The sequence below is a fragment of the Elephas maximus genome, chromosome 9, assembly GCF_024166365.1.
Source record: "Elephas maximus indicus isolate mEleMax1 chromosome 9, mEleMax1 primary haplotype, whole genome shotgun sequence".
Taxonomy (NCBI): domain Eukaryota; kingdom Metazoa; phylum Chordata; class Mammalia; order Proboscidea; family Elephantidae; genus Elephas; species Elephas maximus.
Genome location: NC_064827.1, coordinates 33,910,516 through 33,925,943, shown reverse-complemented (window position 1 = coordinate 33,925,943; position 15,428 = coordinate 33,910,516).

The window sequence follows — 15,428 nt, the reverse complement described above, 5'->3', positions numbered from 1 at the left end:
ATGATTAGAAACTAGGCTGGACTATGTGAATGCCCACATGAATAGAATGCAGCAGAAGTAAAGCTGCGTGAGTTCCAAAGCCAGGCCATAAGCAGCAAGACAGTTTTCTCCCACATTTCTCTCTCCTGTATTTCCCCTGAAGCCCTGGTGGCGCAGTGGTTAAGCACTTGGCTGCTAACTGAAAGGTCTACAGTTTGAATCCACTAGCCACTCCTCAGGAGAAAGATGTGGCAGTTTGCTCCCATAAACATTTACAGCCTTGGAAACCCTATGAGGCAGTTCTGCTCTGTCCTATAGGATAAGAGTCAGAGTCTACTCAACAATGGGTTTGTTTGTGTGTATGTGTGTGTGTGTGTGTGTGTAGTATTCGTCTGTATCTCTCCCCTCCCCATCCTCCTCTCCCTTCCTCATGGTTTTCTCCTCTCCTTTCCACTATCCTCCCCTCCCCTTCTCTCTTCTCTCTCTCTCTTTCACTCTCTCTCTCTATTTCCGTTTCTCTCCTTATCCTTGGAAGCTAGAAAACACTTTGTGAAGAAACCCAGGACACAAAGACAAGTTTTTCCCATTATGACCAAGCTGAATGACTAACTCACAAAGGCCATGAGATAATAAATAATTAACAATAAACAATATTGTTGTTTTAAGCCACTATATTTTTAGGATAATTTTTCCCAGCAATAGATGATTGACACACTCACCCCTATGACAGTTGTCTTAATTTACATGACTTTCATGAGGTTTTGTCTTTACAGCTATATTGGCTACACCATTTTTAAGGCATTTAACACAGCCCCCTGTGTCAGAAGTGACTCTGAAATTTGCTCTTGAATGTAGAGTAGTTAAGTGAATGGAAGAAATGATGAAGTAAAAGAGCTGAACAGAAGATTTCAAAGAGTGGCTCCAGAAGACAAAGTAAAGAATTATAATGAAATGTCCAAAGACCTGGAGTTACAAAACTAAAAGGGAAGAACATGCTGGGCATTTCTTAAGCTGAAAGAATTGAAGAAAAAAATTCAAGCCTCAAGTTGCAATATTCAAGGGTTCTATGGCAAACACAGGAAGCATCAAAAGAAGATGGAAGTAATACACAGTCACTGTACCAAAAAGAATTGGACAACATTCAACCAGTTCAGGAGGCAGCATATGATCAAGAACTCATGGTATTAAAGGAAGAAGTCCAAGCTGCACTGAAGGCATTAGGAAAAAGCAAGGTCCCAGAAATTGATGGAATACAAATTGAAATGTTTCAACAAATGGATGCAATGCTGAAAGTGCTCACTCATCTATGCCGAGAAATTTGGAAGACAGCTAACTGGCCAACCGACTGGAAGAGATCCTTGTTTGTACCCATTCCAAAGAAAGGTGATCCAACAGAATGTGGAAATTATAAAATAATATTATTGATATCACACACAAGTAAAACTTTGCTGAAGATAACTCAAAAACAGTGTAGCAGTATGTCTACTGGGAACTGCCAAGAATTCAAGCCAGATTTAGAAGAGGACGTGGAATGAGGGACATCATTTCTGATGTCAGATAGATCTTGGCCAAAAGTAGAGAATATCAGAAAGAGGTTTACCTACATTTTATTGACTGTGCAAAGGCATTCAACTGTGTGAATTATAATAAATTATGGATAACATTGCAAAGAATGTGAATTCCAGAACACTTAATTGTATTTGTGTGGAACTTGTACATAGACTGAGAAAATCATTTGAACAGAACAAGGCGATACTGCGTGATTTAAAATCAGGAAAGGTGTGTGTCAGCGTTGTATCCTTTCACCATACTTATTCAATCTATACGCTGAGCAAATAATCTGAGAAGCTAAACTGTATGAAGAAGAATGTGGCATCAGGATTGGAGGAAGTCTCATTAACAACCTGCGATATGCAGATGATGCAACCTTGCTTGCTGAAAATGAAGAGGATTTGAAGCACTTACTGATGAAGATCAAAGACTACAGCCTTCATTATGGATTACATCTCAAAAAAAGAAAACAAAAACCCTTACAATGGGATCAATAAATAACATGATAAACGCAGAAAAGATTGAAGTTGTCAAGGATTTCATTTTCCTTAGATCCACAATCAACACTCATGGAAGTGGCAGTCAAATCAAGCAACGTATTGCATTGGGCAAATCTGCTGCAAAAGACCTCTTTGAAGTGTTCAGAAGCATGTACACATAATGGAATACTATGCAACAATAAAGAACAATGATGAGTCTGTGAAACATCTCACAACATGGATGAATCTGGAGAGCATTATGCTGAGTGAAATAAGTGCTGGATGAGACCACTATTATAAAAACTCATGAAAAGATTTACACACAGAAAGAAATAATCTTTGATGGTTACAGGGAGGGTAGGGTTGGGAAGGGAAAAACACTAACTAGACGATAGATAAGTGATACTTTGGTGAAGGGAAAACAGTACACAATACTGGGTAAATCAGCACTATTTAACCAAGACGAAGTCATACAAGCTTTATAGACATATCCAAACTCCCTGAGGAATCAAACTACTGGGCTTAGGACTGGGAGCCATGATTTCAGGGGACATCTAGCTCAAATGGCATAACGTAGTTTATAAAGAAACTGTTCTACATCCTACTTTAGTGAGTATAGTCCGGGGTCTTAAAAACTTGTCAGCAGCCATCTAAGATACATCTACTGGTCCCGCCCCATCTGGAGCCAAGGAAAATGAAGAAAACCAAAGACACAAGGAAAAGATTAGTCCAAAGGACTAATGGACCACAACTACCGCAGCCTCCACCAAACTGAGTCCAGAACAACTAGATGGTGCCCAGCTACCACCACCAACTGCTCTGACAGGGATCACCATAGAGGGTCCCAGACAGCGGTGGAGAAAAAAATGCAGAACAAAACTCAAACTCACAGAAAAAGACCAGACTTACTGGTCTAATAGATACTAGAGAAACCCTGACAGTATGGCCCCCAGATGCCGTTTTAACTCAGTACTGGAGTCACTCCTGAAGTTCACCCTTCAGCTAAAGATTAGGATGGCCTATAAAACAAACAATAACACATAGTTTAACCATGTATACGAGACTAAATGTGCACACCAGCCCAAAAGCAAAGACAAGAATATAGGAAGGGACAAGAAAACTGGATGAATGGAAATGGGGTATCCAAGGCCAAGGAGGGGAGAATATCACCCATCATGGGGTTGGCAACCAAGGTCACAAAACAATTTGTGTATTAATTGTTTAATAAAAAACTAATTTGTTCTGTAAACTTTCACCTAAAACACAACTGAAAAAAGTGTTAAAAAGCAAAGATGTCACCTTGAGGACTAAGTTGCACCTGATCCAAACCATGGTATTTTCAACTGCCTCATGTGCATGTGAAAGCTGGACAGTGAATAAAGAAGACCAAAGAAGAATTGATACCTTTGAATTACAGTGTTGGCAAAGAATATTGAATATACCATGGACCGCCAGAAAACAAACAAATCTGTCTTGAAAGAATTACAGCCAGAATGCTCTTCAGAAGGGAGAACGGTGACAGTTCATCTCACATACTTGTTATAAGGAGGGACCAGTCCCTGGAGAAAGACATCATACTTGGTAAAATAGAAGGTCAGCAAAAATAGAAGACGACCCTCAACAAGGTGGATTGACACAGTGCCTGCAACAACTGGCTCAAACATAGCAATGATTGTGAGGATGGAGCAGGACTAGACACTATTTAGTTCTGTTGTACATAGGGTTGCTTTGGGTCAGAACAGACTCCATGGCACCTAGCAACAACAACATAGCCCCCAGTCTCACAGCTCTCACCAGAGATTTCCTTCACCATTTCTTTCTGTGGTCCTCATGCTATAAAAAGAGTTTATCTGCTTAACAAGCTACAACACATACACATCTATCTGCTCTTCTTTTTCTCATTAATCATAGTCCATGTATTCTGACCAGGAGGAAATAGTTAGAATTTCTAACTGCACTGATAAAATTCTAGTCAAAAACAAATCAAAAATTTTAGATTGTCTGCATAGTCTTATCCAAAATTTTTTTTTAGTGTTGAACATAATATACAGTCTCTAATTGCAAAACCTTGCCAGAGATGAAAAAACATAACCCCAAATTGAGTACTAAAATACATGTGTTATTGCCACTAATAACACCCATTGCTTGAATGACAAATTCTTTAGTAACAATGAGGTTTTTAACTATCCAATATACTCTTGGAACCTATCAACAGTAATCTTAGAAAATGTTTCTATCTTCCTTACTTTGGGTAGCATGACTTTTGCGAACTACAGACAAAGTTGGCATCATGGGGCATTGCCATGATTATTATAGAAAATGAATCTCAGCTGTGTTTTGTTGACTGTGAATGTGAACCAGCAATAAGAAAGTATTGTCAAACTAACATTGATCAACACACTAACCTTTTGTGTACACACGCACAATTTATCCAGCCTTTTTAACCAAACAGCTAGTCAGTTCAGACAAACAGCTAGTAATCTAATTTTTAGAAACCAAATGGTTTTGTTTGGCTGGTTTGAGCAGTTGTTTAAACAACTAATCCAGTCAAAATCGTCAATAGAGCATGAGCCTTTCTATTTCATTCTCCACTTGCCTTTTCCACAATCTCTTTTTCCTGAAAGCATTTTTAGGTTCAGTTCAATTCACCAAATATTTATTTAGCTGTGGAAAAGGTGCAAGGAAGACAGCAGAAAATAAGTCATCCACAGTCCTTGCCTCAGGGAGCTTATAACTTAGAGTGTGATACAGATAAGAAAAAGCTACCCAAAAGCACAGAGGAAAGCTACTCTGGCAGACCATTTGCAAACAATGGCCTCAATAATTTCTCTCATTCTGTATCACTCTCCCTTTGCAATGTGACTGTGCCAATTCACCCATTATCTCCCATCAGGAAGTGATGTCAAATACTTAGTCTCTTGAATCTGGGTTTGCCCATGTGACTTCCTTTAGCCAATGGAATATTTGGAAATATAATACAAAGAAAATTGAAAAGTGCTTACACTTGGGGGCTTGCCTCTTCCAACTATGGTTGCGACTCTAAGGCCATTATATAAAGGAGTCCAAGCTAGGCTGCTGAAGAGGCCGCACAGAGGAGAATCAAGGTGACAACCTGCGAAACACCGGACATATGAATGAGGCCACTTAGATCATCCAGGCCCAGTTGAGATGTCAGGTGACTGGGGTTGTATGGGTAACCACAGGCAAGACTAGCCGAAGTACCACCCACCTTAGCACAACCCAAATTGCTGAACCACATAATTGTAAGCAAATGAACAGTTATTCTTTTAGTCCACTAAATTTTGCTGTGGTATGTTCTGTGACAATAGCTAATTAATACACCACCAAATTTAAACCCAGGATGAGGGAATGGAAAAGGGCTTAAGAAAAAAAAAAAAAAACTTCTTAATGCCTATGAACTAAAAAACAAACAGTTACTATTGAGTTAATTCCGATTTGTGGAGATCCCATGTGTGCCAGAGCAGATCTGTGCCCCATAGGGTTTTCAATGGCTGATTTTTCAGAAGTAGATCTCCAGGCCTTTCGTCAAAGGTACCTCTGGGTGGACTCAAACCTCCAAAGTTTCAGTTGGAAGCCGAGCATGTTAAATGTTTGCACCACCCAGGGACTCCATGAAACAGAAAAGAAAATAAAAGACAGGAAAGAGGCACTCAAGGAATTTATAATCTGGAAAGAAAAAAAGAGAGAGAAACCATTATCATTACAATAACAGCAGATTTCGATCATTGCCATGATTCCACATGGATAAAGCAGGAGGGTGTGGTAGTCAGTCTCTAAGATGGCCATTAATGATCCTTGCCCTTTGTAACGCTGTGTGAGCAATAGATTGTGGTATAAAGGACACCGTGTAACCTCTGAGACTAGGTCAAGGCATTGCAGTTGCAGCTGCCACCTTGGTTTCTTGGGTCCCTTGCTCTGATAGAAGTAAACCACCATGCGGTGAGGACACTCAAGTAGTGCCATAGAGGCCCCGGTAGAAAGAAGCTAAAGTAGCCCACAAACAACTAGCACCAGCTGGCAAGCCATGTAAATGAACCACCTTGGAAATGATCTTACAGCCCCAGTAAAGCCTTCGAATGACAGTAGATGCAATCCTCTGACTGAAACCTCATGAGAGACCCTAAGCCAGAACCATGCAGCCAAATCACTCCCAAACATCTAACTCACAGAAACCGTGAGAAATAATAATTAAATATTGTTGTATAAGCCACTAAGTTGTGGGGTAATTTGTTACACAGCCATAGCAACTAATACAGAGGTTTGGGGCATTACATTGACAAGTCCTGAGACAAGTGGGCACATACCACAATTACTCCCCTGCTCAGCATTACTCCACCTCAATTTTCAAAAAAATATGATCACAGATCCTTCTCTACGAAACCCTCCAGGAAAGCTGGTATTCCCGTTAATTCAACAGAAAGAAACCGGTTTCATAAAATTATATTCAAAATTACTTTAATAAGTCAAGACTAAAACACAATGTCTTTTTTCACTTATGAATAATTCAGAAAGTGTCAAGTAAGTAGTTGGGGGAGACAGCATGAAGTAGACAAGTTCTGGGATTTACACCTTCAACAATGTTGTCATGTCATTATAAGTCATTTTTGGTGCATTCCTACTGTTTAAAAGCTCTATGTCATAGAAGAAGTGTCTCTTGGTAGAGTCTCTAAGGAAAATAAAATTCTTATAACAACGATAATCATAACATGATGTGATGAAATATCTTTCCCTAGAATTTTTGAAAATCAAATAGGTTAATATCTGTCTGGAAGAAAAGGGAAGTTCTTGATGAGGGAAGAGGAATGAAGTGGGCAACCTTTGAAGGTCCACCTAGCCAAAGCTTTCCGTAGAGTTTCCTGGTATATGATACCTGACCCTCCGAATTATCATTCTCAGAGAGGCGGTAGAGGACAGAGCACAGGCAGTGCAGAAAATGGACTTAAATCATACCACTAGCTCTGCCATTGACTATATTGTAGGATCTAGATTAGTGAGTTAATCAGCCTGAGGCTCAGCTTTCTAGATAATTGAAGATAATAACAGAGAATAGACACCCCCCATCAGGTATCAGTAATCAGAAAAGGTGGTGGAGAATTATAAAAATAGTAAACACCATAGCTTAAATATTCTATTTTAATCTAACATATATAAATACACATTCGTTGGTCAATCTTTGGATTTAGAACCAAATTCTTTACTTTGTGATCTTAGAATTTCTTTAAAGCGGAATGAAAATTTTAAGACCACTATGAAGCAATAGAAGCCCCAGTGACACAGTGGTTAAGCATTTGGCTACTAACCAAAAGGTCAGCAACGGAAACTTGGAAACCCTGTGGGGCAGTTCTACTCTGTCCTATAGATTTGCTATGAGTTGGAATCGACTCGACGGCAATGGGTTTGTTTTTTTTGTTTTGTTTTGTTTTATGAAGTAATATTAATAAAAACTTTTCTAGGATTTTTATTATATTTCCCCAATCCTTTACAATTATACCACTCACATCTAATTTGGCTATAATATTTTTTTCTGCGATACTGTCTTTCTGTCCAGTTTAGTTTTCATAGAAATAATAATTCTACTTCCACATTCCTATTTCATTGGTTTGTATAATCTTTCAATAAGTTATATAACTACAGTAACATGTTCACCTGGTATAAACAGGTTTGGAAACTGTTGTTGTTAGGCGCCGCTGAGTTGGCTCCAACTCATAGCAACCCTATGTACAACAGAACGAAACACTGCCCAGTCCTGCCCCATCCTAACAACCATTGCTATGTTTGAGCCCATTGTTGCAGCCACTGTGTCAGTCCATCTCATTGAGGGTCTTCCTCTTTTTTGCTGACCCTCTACTTTACCAAGCATGATTTTCTGCTCCAGGGACTGGTCCCTCCTGATAATAAATACGTGAGATGAAGTCTTGCCATCTTCTCTTCTAAGTAGCATCCTGGCTGTGCTTCTTCCAAGACAGATTTTGTTCATTATTCTGGCAATCCATGATATATTCAATCTTCTTCACCAATAGCATGTTTCAAAGGCATCAACTCTCCTTTGGTCTTCCTTATTCAGTGTCCAGCTTTTACATGCATATGAGGTGATTGAAAACACCACGGCTTGGATCAGGCATACCTTAGTCTCAAGGGGACATCTTTGCTTTGGAAACTATGTACACAACTATAAACACACAATTCAACTATTAGAAGCAGAAATGTGTAAGCATTCCAGAATGTAGCCCACTATCCATGAGTACTAAAAATGCAATGAGCACCAGCCTGTACATTTTACAGAAATAATGGAAAACATCAGTTACTTTACTGGGGTGGCTACATGGAGACCTACTTAGTGGGAGTCCTTCTACAATATCTAGTGTGGGGCTCCAAGTCAGGAAAACCTGAGTTTTCATGTCCCCTCTGCCTCTTATTAGCTGTATAACTACGGGGAAAATTCAGTATCCCTGAACTATGGTTTTATACTGAGAAGAGTGATTAAGAACTTGTGTCTTCAAGTTAGAGTAGCCTGGGTTCCAGTCTATTTCTGCCATTTCCCAGGTGTATGATCTTGAGAAAGTTGTTTCATCTCTTTAAATCTCAGTTTCCTCACTTAGAAAATTGCACTAATAATTGTACCTACTGTTTAGGGTTGTTTTGAGGATTGAATGAGAAAACATATGTAAAGCAATAAACCCAGCAATTGGTGCATTGTAAACACTAAATAAATGTTATTTGCTGTCACGGGAAAATTAAATTAAGCACTGATCTAAAGTACCTCGTGATGTTTCCTGTCCATAGTAGCCACTCAATAACATAGCGACAATCACAAAGGTGGTGCAGGAGCAGGCAATACTATGTTGTTACTCATAAGATCACTCTGAGTCGGAGTCTATTAACAGCACTTAACAACAACATTATTAATATTATTAAATGTTAATTTGATAATACTTGAAGAGTAACTACTATTACCATTATTTTCATGGATCATATATCATAGAAGTTAGTAACTTATTAAGGGCAAAAACAGCCCTAGAAATAACCTCTACGTTTGGAATCGCAATTAAACTCTATTTTACACTGTACTCCAGCTAGAGGATTCATTGTACCATAAAAAATAAGCCACTTATGTCTCAGCAATTGACAGACACACTTCAACCTGAAAGTCACACATGATAATATTTAGCCCAGAATGATTTTTTAGGCTATAGTACGTTTCAATGCCCTGACTAGGAAAAATTCAGTATTTGTTAACACTTTAAATTATTATTTTTTTAAAAAGCTAGGATTCTATGTATAATTTTAATACATTTTACAGGCACCTTATACTACCATCCCTATCTGCAAACAAGAAGTAACAGTATCTATGGCCCAGCTTATCTGCAAGGAGTAACTGCTGCTATCATGTTCTCTCTAAAACACACAGTCCTATAAAGTGGCTAATAAGCATTTCATTGAATTGCTTTTGAAAACAGCAATATGAAAAAGACTCTCTCTACCCTCGTACTTCAGGTTTTTACATCAACTTCACAAGTACCTACGCTTGGAGTTACACAGCACCATGCTAAACAGGGGAAAGGAGCATCTCATCTAAGTGCTTCCTCTGGGATTACCGAAGGCTTTTTAGGGGTCCAGTGTATTTTAGACAATGGCCATCTCTTTTGGCCTCAACTTTCAACAAAAACCCCTGAAGAAGAAAAGGCATCTAAATTGTCTCTGTCATTTTCTAGCCAGAGCTTAAAATACTCACACACTAACTATTCACCTTGCCGCTCTCTGCTGAGTATAAGATTGATCCATCTGTCCAACTTGTCTTCTTCTTGTTTCTCATAAATCGCTTACTCTCAAATTAGTCAATGGACACTGTACCGAAAACCATTAGGCCCTGGGAGCAAAATATGTAATTGAGGTCTACCCTCCCCACCTCCATTTCCACTGTGAAAGCACTCCACGGCATTTGGTGAAATTGTTGCTTTTAAGTTTGCTTTGTGAAGAAGGATTTGGCGACTCCTGACCCTTGTGGGCTGTTCTTTGACCCACCACTTTTCTCCACCATCTGGCACGTTTACTTGAAGCAAACGCCTTGGGTCAGAGGGCAGAACGGACATGTGGAGGGACAGCTTTGTCATAAAAGCAATAAAGAATGAGTGGGTGCTTTAGAATATAGCACTGTACATTTTGTTTAGCTGCTGAGCACAATGAAGTAAGGTTAGTCATATGGCTAAAAAAAATAAAATAAATAAAAAGTCAGTTACCACGTAGACCGGAAGACCAGTAAAAAGCAAGATGTCCAAGTTCAAAATCTGAGTACTGTTTCCTTTTCCATTTCTGGGAGAGTTCCTTTTTATGCTTTACTGGCCACATTACTAAACAATATGTTACACCAGACACAGGGGAAAAGTGGTTTATAGGCTAAATTAACCAGATTGATTATTCAGGAAGAGTGTTCATAGCATAATCTCCAAACAACAAAATTAGAGATAGATAGAATAGAGTAAGGAACTAAAGATCAGGTAATCAATTTTTTCATATCCAGGGCCCATGGTGTAATGAGATAATAATGATGATTCTCTTTTTGAACAAAACAAAGCTTTTTTGAAAAGAACAACTCAGAAGTGAACACTGACATCAATTGCGTGCACACATTTAAGACTCCTAGACGGGGAGCTCTGTGCAATAACATTCCCCTCATCCCTTATTTGGCATTTGTCCTAGAAATTAAGAAACACTGAATGAAGCTTATAAAAATCTTCAGCACACAAGCCCCTAATAAATTTCAAGTTTCCATTTGTAAATAACTACCTCTGGCTCCCTTTACAGAACTTCTCTGGATTCTGAAGATATTTCAAAAGTCCATTTCTTCTTTCCAGTTCATAAAGATTATCGATAATCTTTGATTAATTCCCAGATTGCATTCCTGTGGCCACAGGATGTATTTTTCTCCACAATTCTAGAACACACGGGGGGAAAAGGGTGATGGAAAACATCCGATTCTGCCAAAACCTTGGTTCTATTCTCACTTCAACTTTCTGTTGCTTACCTTTGAATGCATCAGGACAAAGAGAATGTCCTGAAATAGAAACTTGGAAATTATTTGTGCTTATATTCATTCTTAATGTACAGAGAAAAATTGCAATGAAAAGGAGATTTCTCTTTAGAAAAAAAAAATAATAAAACAAAGGAAAAAATATTAAAAGAGACTTCCCTCTTCTAGCTAGATCGTCAGGGGATAGTTCTTCACATTGTGAGTACGCTTTGATCCTGGAAGCTCTGCATTTTTAGTCTTTTCCAAGTTGGTAAAAGGGATGTCCCTTGTGGAAGATTTGCTCATATGGAGCTTTTCAAAAAAAAAAAAAAATCCACATCTATCAAGACTTCCATCCCTTGCAACGTTTCTCTTGAAAAATTCATGGCACAGAACAGAGCCATTCTCTCTCCAATTCCAGATGTTCTATAAAGAAAGTCTATTTACCCACGTTTGTCCTGGCCAGTTTCAGAACTGATCACACAATAGATAATTTAGAGGGACATGGAGATCATACTAATGTACCCACTTACAAGCAAAGAAGGGATTCCTGGGCTTGCTTTTGGGAAAAAGCCTTCTCGTCAAATTTCTTCCATTCATATTTAATAAACTAGTTTGCGCAAGAAAAAGCAGAAAGATCAGGGACTTTGGAAACAGACAGGCAAGGGGGTGAGTATCAACAACTGCATCTACCAGAGGGATGACCCTGGGCAAAGTATTCAATTGCTTGAGTCTCAGTTTCTTTTCGGTAAAAACAAAGATAATACTACTTCTCGGGATTATTGTAAAGACGAATTAAGATAATGGGAGTCAAAATACCTAGCACAGGGCATTCAACAAGTGTTGCATTTGTTTTATGTTGGTTTTATAAAACTAGTCATACCTGTGTCAATTAATGACTAAAGTCAAGTTTTTCCCTTGAGAAATGGCCTTTTCCTCAAGAACAACAACCACGGCCACATAAAACATTCATTCTACAGCTAAGCATTTTCATTTGATGCCCTGGTGGGACAGTTATTTTCCCAAATCCCAAATACCTTCCCTTTTAAGCAACTACGACTCGAGGGAACTGGGTTTTGGGTCTGTGGATATCAGAATAGATGCCTTATCAAAATTTCCCTAAACCATATATAATCCTTTCTGCACATCACTCTTCCTCTGGCAATAACTACATTGCTTTCAATGTTGAGGGTAGAAAGAGGGCAGGGTACAGGAAACTAAGGGGACTGAGAAAGGTGGTAGGAACACAGGAAGAGATGCTCTCGAATATCTTATTGGAGGAGGTAGCATTTACAGAGAAAATCTGAAAACGCACACACATAGTACTGGGATTCTGAAGGGTAAGAACTTGATCATAAACTATATGATTCTATACTGAAAAACTAGTATTTTAAAAATCTGAACTTTAATTAGCAAGAGAAGAGTGATAGAACAATAGAAAATCACTCCTCCTTAAAAACTACAGCTCTTTAACGTCAATTCCCAAACCCTTACCTCCTCAGCTCTTGCCACTTGCTTCAAGACATCATTCTGCTATCATTTAAATCTCCTTGGTGCTGGCCCACACAGACTTGGGTATCTGGTTCCATGCTCACTATCTCAGGTCCTGCTACAATCATCAGCATTGTGTCCTGGGAAGAACAGGGACTTCAAACCTGGTTGGGATACCAGCTCTACCTCTCACCAACTATGTCACCCTGAGCAAGTCACTCAACCTCTCTAAGCCCCAGTGGCTGCATCATAAAATGGGAAGTGATGCCTATCTTACAGAGTTTTGTGAGGATGAGATGCAGTAGTGTCAGCAAAGCTCAGGCCTGTGTCCATGGGGCTGGGTCAGAAAAGGATCAGAATGACAGGCACTCCACGTATCCAGTAACCTCTTGCCTCTAACCTCAGCCCACTGACTCAAACCCAACTTCCACTTCTTGGTTTTTTCCCCTTTTCCAAAATGTTTTTGCAGTACTTTTATACATACTAACTCAATAAAGAATAACAAAAACTCCATGAGAAAGGACAAATGATCTGTTGTGTATAACTGAAGGAACTGAAATAGCTTGCCTGTCCTTTCACATGAACAAAGACATTGGAAATTTGAAAATGATAAAAAAAAAAAAAAAAAAAAAAAAAAAAAAAATTTTTTTTTTTTTTTTTTTTTTAAGAGTTATAAAAGTTCAATAACTAGCTAGGAGCTGGGGACTCCGTGCCACCGCTTGGACTCGCCCTACCCATATCGAAGAGTGGTGGATGGGGAGTACGGGAAAGTGGCTCCATGGAGCTCCCAACAGGAGACAGAGCACCCGGTAACCAGCGATACATGCTTTCCCACCCTACACCCTCCATCCTCCCCGCTTGACCCCCACTACTTCCAAGTTGGTGGCGGTGGCTTGGCCAGCCGAGAGCTGCAGACTGGATGCGGCTGCTTGAACTCACCCCACCCACATTGAAGAGTGGCAGAAAGGGAGTAAGGGAAAGCGGCTCCACAGAGCTTCCAACACGTGAGAGCACTTGGTAACCACCAATATGTGCTTTCCCACCCCCCACCCATCTTCCCCTTTACTTGGCCTCCTCTGCTTCCCACCAGCACAGTCTCTTGGCTGGGAAGTACTGGCTTTGGCTCTGTTCTACTTGAATTCACCCCCCCATCCCCACCCCTACTCCCCCCCCGCCCCGACACACACACACTGCCGGGCTCTATCGGCGCCATTTCTTTGTTGCTGGTGTTGCTTTTCTCTGCTTCTTTTGGTTTCTTCCCGACCTCTCACCTCTTCCCCTCCTTTCTCTCAAACACCTGGCTTCCTGTGACAGCTTTACTTCTTCAAAGGCTGGGGAACTGCTCCCCTGGTCCACTCCATCACACTGGTGGGATTCCCAGGGACATTTTTGTTTTGTGTTTGGTTTGTTTTGTTCTATTCTGTTTTGTTTTGTTTGTTTGTTTTCTTTTTCTCATCACAGCTTGGGAGCCCCCTTTAGCTGGGCTGTACCTCGTGGCTTGGGAGCCACACCAGTGGGATCCCGGGGGGGTTTTCTTTTCTCTTTTTCTTTTAATTTACTTAGTTTATTTTTTTTTTTCTGTTTTCCTTTTTGTTTACTCCATTTCTTGGTTTCTTGTCTCTCCACTCCAACAGCAAGCCCCCTTCGCACTCTTTTTTGTTTGTTTGTTTGCTTTTTAGCTTCTGTTTCTCGCTCCCCTCTATCTTTTTTTCCCATACCCATCTTAGCTCCACACATCACAGCCTCCCCCCTCCTTCCTACCTACCTGCAATGTGGAGCAAAGGCAAGGCCTACCAGAGCCTGCCCTGCACTGACTCCCAGCCCGCCCTGTAGGCCCTAGTACCAGCAACAAACAACCCATCCCAACCTCTCCGCTTCAGCTGGACCTGCTCTGCTGCACCATAGCTGAGTGACTGGCCCTGCCCATCAGACAAGGAGGTGAAAATTATGGTGCCCACAGATGAGCAAACAACAAAGAACACACAGCCCACCTGCTCAGATATAACCAAGTAAAACAAAAAATAGGATGAAACAAACAAACCTACAATCAAATAATGAAAAAAAAAATAACTACTGAATGTACCAAAGACAGCAGACAATATCAAAACATACTAAAAAAAAAAAAAAAAAGGATCATTCCAGTAGGCATCCAGAACAAAATACCAGATGACTTTCCAGTAGAAGAAAAAACACTAGAACTATCTGATAGTGAATTCAAATCTCTAATATTCAGAACTATCCAAGAGTTGAAGCAAAAAGCAGACAAAAATGAGGAAAAATAGACAAATTCATGGAAAATATAAAAAAAAAATGAAAGAATTCAGGAAAATAATACATGAAAAAAATGCCAAAGTAAATTCACAACTAGAAATCACACTAATTAGAAATCCAAAATATAAATAACAAGATTTCAGATATGGACAGTGTTATAGAGGGCTGAGGGACAGGTCTGAAATAATGGAAGACGGGGTCAGTGAAATTGAAGACAAACATTTGGATACAACTCTCATGAAAAATCAGAAAAAAAGAATGAAGAAACCCTAAGAATTATGTGGGATACAATCAAAAGCAAAAATTTTCGAGTGATCAGAGATCCAGAACAGGGAAAGAAAATGGAAAACACAGAGATTATTGAAGAACAGCTGACAGAAAATTTCCTTAATACCATGAAAGATGAAAAGCAGACCATCCAAGGAGCTCAATGAACCCCATATAGGATAGACCCCAAAAGAAAATCACCAAGGTATATCATAATCACACTTGCTAAAACCAAAGACAAAGAATCCTGTGAGGAGCTTGAGAAAAAATGAAAAATCACATACAGAAGGGAAACAATAAGACTAAGCTCTGATATCTGGCAGAAACCATGCAGGCAAGAAGGCAATGGGACGTACATAAAA